At 52.5% G+C, this 10420-nt stretch overlaps 1 pseudogene across 1 annotated transcript; it reads right to left on the reverse strand.

Annotated features, from left to right (window-relative positions):
* Window positions 1–235: 235 nt before the first annotated feature.
* LOC310775658 (ras GTPase-activating protein-binding protein 1 pseudogene) lies at window positions 236–9271 on the reverse strand (annotated as a pseudogene). The gene is made up of 3 exons: window positions 9038–9271; window positions 1646–2176; window positions 236–1318 (listed from the first exon to the last, which is right to left on the reverse strand). The product of its transcript is annotated as a ras GTPase-activating protein-binding protein 1 pseudogene (transcript).
* Between the last annotated feature and the right edge of the window lie 1149 nt (window positions 9272–10420).

The following is a 10420-nucleotide window of genomic DNA, read 5'->3' on the forward strand; positions in this document are numbered from 1 at the left end:
AAGCATGGAGCCAGTTTCAGCTCCCCCCGTATTGGCAGAGGGTGGAGCAGCAACCAGGATAAATAAATTAAAATTAGCAGTAACGGGGGATTGAAATGGGATAAAAATCGGGGGGGGGAGAAAGTGTCAGATTATTAAAGAGCATGGTAGCTCACATTGCATTAATATGTGGGAGGCGTATATACAGTAGCAATTGGATTTTCAGGAGAAAATACCCCCCCACACATAGCTGCATCTAGTTTTTTTCTCGATCTCCGTCTTCATCCATCGTCTTCAGCTCCTCCACGTTCAGATGCATATCGCCTCTGAACTTGATAGGCCTGTTGCTGAGGATCTTCTGTACGGGGTCAGAGTAATCAAACACCACAATGCCAAAATTTGGCAGCTTCCGTCTGCTTTTGATCGTCAACTCCAGGACTGTACCATACTGTTCAAAGAACTCCTTGAGCTTGACTGTGTCCACCTCATGTGGGATGTTTCCCACGAACAGCTGGTGGGCGTTGGGGTACCGGACGACCCTGCACACGTCCGCCTCGCCCTCCCGCACTGGCCTGGGCCCTCTGTGTACAGGAAGGCCTCCAGGCCTCTGGTCTCTCTGTGGTCTCTGTGCTGCTGACGGCAACTCTGACTTCACCTCCACTCTGGACGGTGCTGTGGGAGTGACTTTGACGACATGGGGGGAGGAGGGTCCTGAGACTGGGACGGCTCCACTGAGTGTGAGGTTCTCAGTGATGGCCGATAGCCAGGAGAGCGGCAGGTATTCGTCTGGAATGGCAGTGGTGGTTTCAGAAGGCACGGCGACAGGCTCTGCGGTGGGCGTGGCCTTGGCAGGGGTTTTCTCTGTCTGCTCGCCGGCTGTGTGTGTGTCTGCCTGCATCTCCAGCATCGTCTCAGTCTTCAGCTCCACCATGGCGGCCTCAGCTTCCTTCTCGGCCTCGGGTCTTAGCGCTGCTCCTTCCTCGTCCTCCCCATGAACCGCCAGCTCCGGACAGGGTCTCTGTTCGTAGAAGGCAGCAGACTCTTCCTGAGGACCCCTGGGGCCTCCAGGACCCCTGGGCCGTCCGATGTCCCACTTATTGCCCTCCCTGGCCGACCGGGTGGTCATCTCTTCCACGTTCAGATGCAGGTCGCCTCTGAACTTGATGGGCCTGTTGCTGAGGATCTTCTGTATGGGTTCAGAGTCATCAAACACCACAAAGCCAAAGTTTGGTAGCTTCCCTCTGCTTTTGATCGTTAGCTCCAAGACTGTACCATACTGTTCAAAGAACTCCTTGAGCTCGGCCTTGTCCACGTCATGTGGGATGTTTCCCATGAACAGCTGGTGGACATTGGGATACCGGACGACCCTGCGCATGTCTGACTCGCCCTCCCGCACTGGCCTAGGCCCTTGGATGTCCCACCTGTCACCTTCCCTGACTGACAGGGTCTTCACCTCCTCCACGTTCAGACGCATGTTACCTCTGAACTTGATGGACCTGTTGCTGAGGATCTTCTGTACAGGTTCAGAGTCATCAAACACCACAAAGCCAAAATTTGATAGCTTCCCTCTGCTTTTGATTCTCAGCTCCAGGACTGTACCATACTGTTCAAAGAACTTCTTGAAATCAGCGTTGTCCACATCATGCGGGAGGTTTCGCACAAACAGCTGGTGAGCATTGGGGTATCGGACGACCCTGCGCACCTTCGCTTCGCCCTGCTCGCCCTCCCGCACTGGCCTGGGCCCACTGTGTACAGGAGGCCCTCCAGGCCTCTGGTCTCTCTGTGGTCTCTGTGCTGCTGACTGCAACTCTGACTTCACCTCCACTCTGGACGGTGCTGTGGGAGTGACTTTGACAACATGAGGGGAGGGTCCTGAGACTGGGATGGCCCCACTGAGTGTGAGGTTCTTACTGATGACCGATACCCAGGAGAGTGGCTTGTATTCATCTGGAATGGCAGTGGTGAGTTCGGCAGGCACCGGCTCTGTGGCGGGCGTGGCCTGGGCAGGGGTTTTCTCTGTCTGCTCGCCGGCTGTGTGTGTGTCTGCCTGCGTTTCCAGGATTGTCTCAGTCTTCAGCTCCACTATGGTGGCCTCAGCCTCCTTCTCGGCCTCATGGCTTACCGCCGCTCCTTCCTCGTCCTTGCCAGGAAGCGCCGGCTCCGGACATGGTCTCTGTTCGTAGAAGGTAGACTCTTCCTGAGGATCCCCGGGGCCTCCAGGACCACTGGCCCGTCGGATGTCCCACCTGTCGCCCTCCCTGGCCGACCGAGTCTTCATCTCCTCCACGTTCAGACGCAGCTCGCCTCTGAACTTGATGGGCTTGTTGCTGAGTATCTTCTGTATGGGTTCAGAGTCATCAAACACCACAAAGCCAAAGTTTGGTAGCTTCTCTCTGCTTTTGATCGTCAGCTCCAAGACTGTACCATACTGTTCAAAAAACTCCTTAAGCTCTGCCTTGTCCACATCATTTGGGATGTTTCCCATGAACAGCTGGTGGGCGTTGGGGTACCGGATGGCTCTGTGCACTTCTGACTCACCCTGCTCGCCCCCCCGCACTGCCCTGGGGCCTCGGATGTCCTGCCTGTCACCCTCTCTGGCTGACCGGGTCTTCATCTCCTCCACGTTCAGACACACATTGCCTCTGAACTTGATGGGCCTGTTGCTGAGGATCTTCTGAACGGGTTCAGAGTCATCAAACACCACGAATCCAAGGTTTGGTAGCTTCCCTGTGTTTTTGATAGTCAGCTTCAAGACTGTACCATACTGTTCAAAGAAGTCCTTGAGCTCGGCCTTGTCCACATCATGCGGGACGTTTCCCATGAACAGCTGGTGGGCGTTGGGGTACCGGATGACCCTGCGCACCTCCCACTCGCGCTGTTCGCCCACCCTCACTGGCCTGGGGCCTCGGATGTCCCGCCCGTCACCCTCCCTGGCCGACCGGGTCTTTATTTCCTCCACGTTCAGACGCACGTTGCCTCTGAACTTGATGGACCTGTTGCTGAGGATCTTCTGTACGGGTTCAGAGTCATCAAACACCACAAAGCCAAAGTTTGGTAGCTTCCCTCTGCTTTTGATCCTCAGCTCCAGGACTGTACCATACTGTTCAAAGAACTCCTTGAGCACAGCCTTGTCCACATCATGCGGGACGTTTCGCACAAACAGCTGGTGGGTGCTGGGGTACCGGACGACCCTGTGCACCTCCAACTCGCCCTGCTCGCCCTCCCACACTGGCCTGGGACCTGTGTGTACAGGAGGGGCTCCAGGCCTCTGTTCCATCTGGCTTTGGTCTCTCTGTGGTCTCTGTGCTGTTGATTGCAACTCTGACTTCACCTCCACTCTGGCCGCTGCTGTGGAAATGTCTTTGATGATGTAGGGGGATAGTCCTGAGACTGGGATGGCCCCGCTGGGTGGGAGGTATGCCCAGAATGGCCTGTATTCCTCTGGAATGGCAATGGTGGCTTCGCCCGGCACGTCAGCAGGCTCTGTGGTAGCCATGGCTCTCAGCCTCTGGTCTCTCTGTGGTCTCTGTGCTGCTGACTGCAACTCCGGTGTTGTGAGATTAACTTTGACGACATGGGGGAAGAGTCCCGAGACTGATACGGCCCTGCTGGTGACCGAGGAGAACGGCCTCTTTTCCTCTGGAGCGGTGGCGGTGGAGCTTTCCGCTGCCGGCATCTCCAGCATCGTCTTCATCTTCACCTCGACCTCCTTCTCAACCTCCGGCTCAGGGCTCACTGCTGCAAGTGTCTGTTCGTAGAATGCAGCAAGTGTCTGTTTGTAGAAGGCAGCAGGCGTCTGTTTGCAGAAGGCAGCAGGCGTCTGTTTGTAGAAGGCAGCAGGCTTCTGTTTGCAGAAGGCAGCAGGCGTCTGTTTGTAGAAGGCAGCAGGCGTCTGTTTGTAGAAGGCAGCAAGTGTCTGTTCGTAGAAGGCAGCAGGCGTCTGTTCGTAGAAGGCAGCAGGCGTCTGTTTGTAGAAGGCAGCAAGTGTCTGTTTGTAGAAGGCAGCAGGCGTCTGTTCGTAGAAGGCAGCAAGTGTCTGTTTGTAGAAGGCAGCAGGCGTCTGTTCGTAGAAGGCAGCAGGCGTCTGTTTGTAGAAGGCAGCAAGTGTCTGTTTGTAGAAGGCAGCAAGTGTCTGTTTGTAGAAGGCAGCAAGTGTCTGTTCGTAGAAGGCAGCAGGCGTCTGTTCGTAGAAGGCAGCAAGTGTCTGTTTGTAGAAGGCAGCAGGCGTCTGTTTGTAGAAGGCAGCAGGCGTCTGTTTGTAGAAGGCAGCAAGTGTCTGTTTGTAGAAGGCAGCAGGCGTCTGTTTGTAGAAGGCAGTAAGTGTCTGTTTGTAGAAGGCAGCAGGCGTCTGTTTGTAGAAGGCAGCAGGCGTCTGTTTGTAGAAGGCAGCAAGTGTCTGTTTGTAGAAGGCAGCAAGTGTCTGTTTGTAGAAGGCAGCAAGTGTCTGTTTGTAGAAGGCAGCAGGCGTCTGTTTGTAGAAGGCAGCAAGTGTCTGTTTGTAGAAGGCAGTAAGTGTCTGTTTGTAGAAGGCAGCAGGCGTCTGTTCGTAGAAGGCAGCAGGCGTCTGTTTGTAGAAGGCAGCAGGCGTCTGTTTGTAGAAGGCAGCAGGCGTCTGTTTGTAGAAGGCAGCAAGTGTCTGTTTGTAGAAGGCAGCAGGCGTCTGTTTGTAGAAGGCAGTAAGTGTCTGTTTGTAGAAGGCAGCAGGCGTCTGTTTGTAGAAGGCAGCAGGCGTCTGTTTGTAGAAGGCAGCAAGTGTCTGTTCGTAGAAGGCAGTAAGTGTCTGTTTGTAGAAGGCAGCAAGTGTCTGTTCGTAGAAGGCAGTAAGTGTCTGTTTGTAGAAGGCAGTAAGTGTCTGTTCGTAGAAGGCAGCAGGTGTCTGTTCGTAGAAGGCAGCAGGTGTCTGTTCGTAGAAGGCAGCAGGCATCTGTTCGTAGAAGGCAGCAGGCGTCTGTTCGTAGAAGGCAGCAAGTGTCTGTTCGTAGAAGGCAGCAGGCGTCTGTTCGTAGAAGGCAGCAGGCGTCTGTTCGTAGAAGGCAGCAGGCGTCTGTTCGTAGAAGGCAGCAAGTGTCTGTTTGTAGAAGGCAGCAAGTGTCTGTTTGTAGTAGGCAGCAGGCGTCTGTTTGTAGAAGGCAGTAAGTGTCTGTTCGTAGAAGGCAGCAGGCGTCTGTTCGTAGAAGGCAGCAAGTGTCTGTTTGTAGAAGGCAGCAAGTGTCTGTTTGTAGAAGGCAGCAGGCGTCTGTTTGTAGAAGGCAGCAAGTGTCTGTTTGTAGAAGGCAGCAAGTGTCTGTTTGTAGAAGGCAGCAAGTGTCTGTTTGTAGAAGGCAGCAAGTGTCTGTTCGTAGAAGGCAGCAGGCGTCTGTTCGTAGAAGGCAGCAAGTGTCTGTTTGTAGAAGGCAGCAGGCGTCTGTTTGTAGAAGGCAGCAGGCGTCTGTTTGTAGAAGGCAGCAAGTGTCTGTTCGTAGAAGGCAGCAGGCGTCTGTTTGTAGAAGGCAGCAGGCGTCTGTTTGTAGAAGGCAGCAGGCGTCTGTTTGTAGCAGGCAGCAAGTGTCTGTTCGTAGAAGGCAGCAGGTGTCTGTTCGTAGAAGGCAGTAAGTGTCTGTTCGTAGAAGGCAGCAGGTGTCTGTTCGTAGAAGGCAGCAGGCGTCTGTTTGTAGAAGGCAGCAAGTGTCTGTTTGTAGAAGGCAGCAGGCGTCTGTTCGTAGAAGGCAGCAAGTGTCTGTTCGTAGAAGGCAGCAGGCGTCTGTTCGTAGAAGGCAGCAAGTGTCTGTTCGTAGAAGGCAGCAAGTGTCTGTTTGTAGAAGGCAGCAGGCGTCTGTTTGTAGAAGGCAGCAGGCGTCTGTTTGTAGAAGGCAGCAAGTGTCTGTTTGTAGAAGGCAGCAGGCGTCTGTTCGTAGAAGGCAGCAAGTGTCTGTTTGTAGAAGGCAGCAAGTGTCTGTTCGTAGAAGGCAGCAGGCGTCTGTTCGTAGAAGGCAGCAAGTGTCTGTTTGTAGAAGGCAGCAGGCGTCTGTTTGTAGAAGGCAGCAGGCGTCTGTTTGTAGAAGGCAGCAGGCGTCTGTTTGTAGAAGGCAGCAGGCCTCTGTTTGTAGAAGGCAGCAGGCGTCTTTTCGTAGAAGGCAGCAGGCGTCGGTTCGTAGAAGGCAGCAAGTGTCTGTTCGTAGAAGGCAGCAGGTGTCTGTTTGTAGCAGGCAGCAAGTGTCTGTTTGTAGAAGGCAGCAAATGTCTGTTCGTAGAAGGCAGCAGGCCTCTGTTTGTAGCAGGCAGCAGGCGTCTGTTTGTAGAAGGCAGCAGGCGTCTGTTTGTAGAAGGCAGCAGGCCTCTGTTTGTAGAAGGCAGCAGGCGTCTTTTCGTAGAAGGCAGCAGGCGTCTGTTCGTAGAAGGCAGCAAGTGTCTGTTCGTAGAAGGCAGCAGGCGTCTGTTCGTAGCAGGCAGCAAGTGTCTGTTTGTAGAAGGCAGCAAATGTCTGTTCGTAGAAGGCAGCAGGCCTCTGTTCGTAGAAGGCAGCAGGCGTCTGTTTGTAGAAGGCAGCAGGCGTCTGTTTGTAGAAGGCAGCAGGCCTCTGTTTGTAGAAGGCAGCAGGCGTCTTTTCGTAGAAGGCAGCAGGCGTCTGTTCGTAGAAGGCAGCAAGTGTCTGTTCGTAGAAGGCAGCAGGCGTCTGTTCGTAGAAGGCAGCAAGTGTCTGTTCGTAGAAGGCAGCAAGTGTCTGTTCGTAGAAGGCAGCAGGCGTCTGTTCGTAGAAGGCAGCAAGTGTCTGTTTGTAGAAGGCAGCAGGCGTCTGTTCGTAGAAGGCAGCAGGCGTCTGTTCGTAGAAGGCAGCAAGTGTCTGTTCGTAGAAGGCAGCAGGCGTCTGTTCGTAGAAGGCAGTAAGTGTCTGTTTGTAGAAGGCAGCAGGCGTCTGTTCGTAGAAGGCAGCAGGCGTCTGTTTGTAGAAGGCAGCAGGCGTCTGTTTGTAGAAGGCAGCAGGCGTCTGTTTGTAGAAGGCAGCAAATGTCTGTTTGTAGAAGGCAGCAGGCGTCTGTTTGTAGAAGGCAGCAAGTGTCTGTTTGTAGAAGGCAGCAAGTGTCTGTTTGTAGAAGGCAGCAGGCGTCTGTTCGTAGAAGGCAGCAAGTGTCTGTTTGTAGAAGGCAGCAAGTGTCTGTTTGTAGAAGGCAGCAGGCGTCTGTTTGTAGAAGGCAGTAAGTGTCTGTTTGTAGAAGGCAGCAGGCGTCTGTTTGTAGAAGGCAGCAGGCGTCTGTTTGTAGAAGGCAGCAAGTGTCTGTTCGTAGAAGGCAGCAAGTGTCTGTTCGTAGAAGGCAGTAAGTGTTTGTTTGTAGAAGGCAGCAAGTGTCTGTTCGTAGAAGGCAGTAAGTGTCTGTTTGTAGAAGGCAGTAAGTGTCTGTTCGTAGAAGGCAGCAGGTGTCTGTTCGTAGAAGGCAGCAGGTGTCTGTTTGTAGAAGGCAGCAAGTGTCTGTTTGTAGAAGGCAGCAAGTGTCTGTTTGTAGAAGGCAGCAGGCGTCTGTTCGTAGAAGGCAGCAAGTGTCTGTTTGTAGAAGGCAGCAAGTGTCTGTTTGTAGAAGGCAGCAGGCGTCTGTTTGTAGAAGGCAGCAAGTGTCTGTTCGTAGAAGGCAGCAGGCGTCTGTTTGTAGAAGGCAGCAGGCCTCTGTTTGTAGAAGGCAGCAGGCGTCTGTTCGTAGAAGGCAGCAAGTGTCTGTTCGTAGAAGGCAGCAGGTGTCTGTTTGTAGCAGGCAGCAAGTGTCTGTTTGTAGAAGGCAGCAAATGTCTGTTCATAGAAGGCAGCAGACCTCTGTTTGTAGCAGGCAGCAGGCGTCTGTTCGTAGAAGGCAGCAAGTGTCTGTTCGTAGAAGGCAGCAGGTGTCTGTTTGTAGCAGGCAGCAAGTGTCTGTTTGTAGAAGGCAGCAAGTGTCTGTTCGTAGAAGGCAGCAGACCTCTGTTTGTAGCAGGCAGCAGGCGTCTGTTCGTAGAAGGCAGCAGGCGTCTGTTCGTAGAAGGCAGCAGGTGTCTGTTCGTAGAAGGCAGCAAGTGTCTGTTTGTAGAAGGCAGCAGGCGTCTGTTTGTAGAAGGCAGCAGGCGTCTGTTTGTAGAAGGCAGCAAGTGTCTGTTCGTAGAAGGCAGCAGGCGTCTGTTTGTAGAAGGCAGCAGGCGTCTGTTTGTAGAAGGCAGCAAGTGTCTGTTTGTAGAAGGCAGTAAGTGTCTGTTTGTAGAAGGCAGCAAGTGTCTGTTTGTAGAAGGCAGTAAGTGTCTGTTTGTAGAAGGCAGCAGGCGTCTGTTCGTAGAAGGCAGCAAGTGTCTGTTCGTAGAAGGCAGCAGGCGTCTGTTTGTAGAAGGCAGCAAGTGTCTGTTTGTAGAAGGCAGCAGGCGTCTGTTTGTAGAAGGCAGCAAGTGTCTGTTTGTAGAAGGCAGCAAGTGTCTGTTTGTAGAAGGCAGCAGGCGTCTGTTTGTAGAAGGCAGCAAGTGTCTGTTTGTAGAAGGCAGCAAGTGTCTGTTTGTAGAAGGCAGCAGGCGTCTGTTCGTAGAAGGCAGCAGGCGTCTGTCCGTAGAAGGCAGCAAGTATCTGTTCGTAGAAGGCAGCAAGTGTCTGTTTGTAGAAGGCAGCAAGTGTCTGTTTGTAGAAGGCAGCAAGTGTCTGTTTGTAGAAGGCAGCAAGTGTCTGTTTGTAGAAGGCAGCAAGTGTCTGTTTGTAGAAGGCAGCAGGCGTCTGTTTGTAGAAGGCAGCAAGTGTCTGTTTGTAGAAGGCAGCAAGTGTCTGTTTGTAGAAGGCAGCAAGTGTCTGTTTGTAGAAGGCAGCAAGTGTCTGTTTGTAGAAGGCAGCAAGTGTCTGTTCGTAGAAGGCAGCAAGTGTCTGTTTGTAGAAGGCAGCAAGTGTCTGTTTGTAGAAGGCAGCAGGCATCTGTTCGTAGAAGGCAGCAAGTGTCTGTTCGTAGAAGGCAGCGGGCGTCTGTTCGTAGAAGGCAGCAAGTGTCTGTTCGTAGAAGGCAGCAGGCGTCTGTTTGTAGAAGGCAGCAAGTGTCTGTTCGTAGAAGGCAGCAGGCGTCTGTTTGTAGAAGGCAGCAAGTGTCTGTTCGTAGAAGGCAGCATCAGGAGAGGGAACGCTCTCGTCCATCTCCTGGACCTCATCCTCAGACTCTTTGGGAGGCTCGGAGTCTGAGTCGCAAAACACCTCATCTTGGTAATGAAACATGTCGTTGTGGATGTAGAATTTGTTGCCGACGGTACCGTCAGGTGCCAGCACAAAGGTCTGCATGAACTTCCTCATGTGCATGTTGTTGGACAGCTCGCCCATCACCTGCACCAGCATGCCTTCGCTCAGCTCAAACTCGCCCAACCAGCTGTGCACTTAGCTTCTCCATCACCATTTCTTTGGTCAGTTGGAAAAACCAATGGGTCAATTATATTGTTGATGTTTCTCAAAATTAATGCAATGTGATTTTTCTGTCTGAATATGCAGATGAACAGCGATGAGAGATGTTTTATGACATCACTGATGATGCCATAGTTATTGTGAAATCATCAGTGATGTCATAAATTGCAGAGGGCTCTTAAAAATGCAGAGGCTCTTTCTTTCTTTCTTTTTGTGGGGACAGACATACAGTGATGTCACTCGATTGTGATGTCATCGGTGATGATGTCTCCAGTGATGTCACACGAGCAAATGTGAACATCTGTGATGATGACATCAGTGAGTGATGTCCGTCTGTCACCTAAGTGGTAGCCACTGGTGACTGATGATGCATCACAATTGCTCAAGTGACATAACTGATGACATAATCACTGATGACATCATGATTGATGATGTCACAATGTCTATGTTACAATAATCAAGGTATGTCACACATTACTTATGCACAGAGCCATTGTGACAATGTGGCAACTCTGACTGGCTGCAGCTCGGCCGCTATATCACTGATGACATCATCAATCACTGATGACATCACATCATTAGGTAATTAGGGCAATCACCTAATCATAAAATCCAGCTCCATCAGGTCACCCGCACGGGTGCTCTTTACACCCCCTGAAAGTTTCAGCCCGGTCGCACGTAAAACGGCATAGCTGTGGCCGGCCAAAATTAAATTGAAACACACATTGCACACTTGCTCCCTTTTAATATAGAAGATTATTTTTTCCTGATTTCCCCCCCATTTGTACTTGGCTAATTTCCCCCTGCTGCCCCGGTCGCTGCTCCACCCTCTGCCAATCTGGGGAGAGCCGTAGACTAGCACCATGCTTCCTCCTACACATGCGCAGTTGCGAGCGGCTTCTTTTCACCCGACAGCGCGGAGCTTCACCGGCACGACATAGCACGTGGGTGGATCACGCTATTCCCACCAGTTCCCTTCCACCCCGAACAGACCGACCAGAGGAGGCGCTAGTGCAGCGTCAACTTCAACAAGGACACATACCCTCAATCCGGCTTCCCACCCGCAGACACAGCCAATCGTGCCTG

Source organism: Poromitra crassiceps, assembly GCF_964638095.1.
Source record: "Poromitra crassiceps genome assembly, chromosome: 4".
NCBI classification, from domain to species: domain Eukaryota; kingdom Metazoa; phylum Chordata; class Actinopteri; order Beryciformes; family Melamphaidae; genus Poromitra; species Poromitra crassiceps.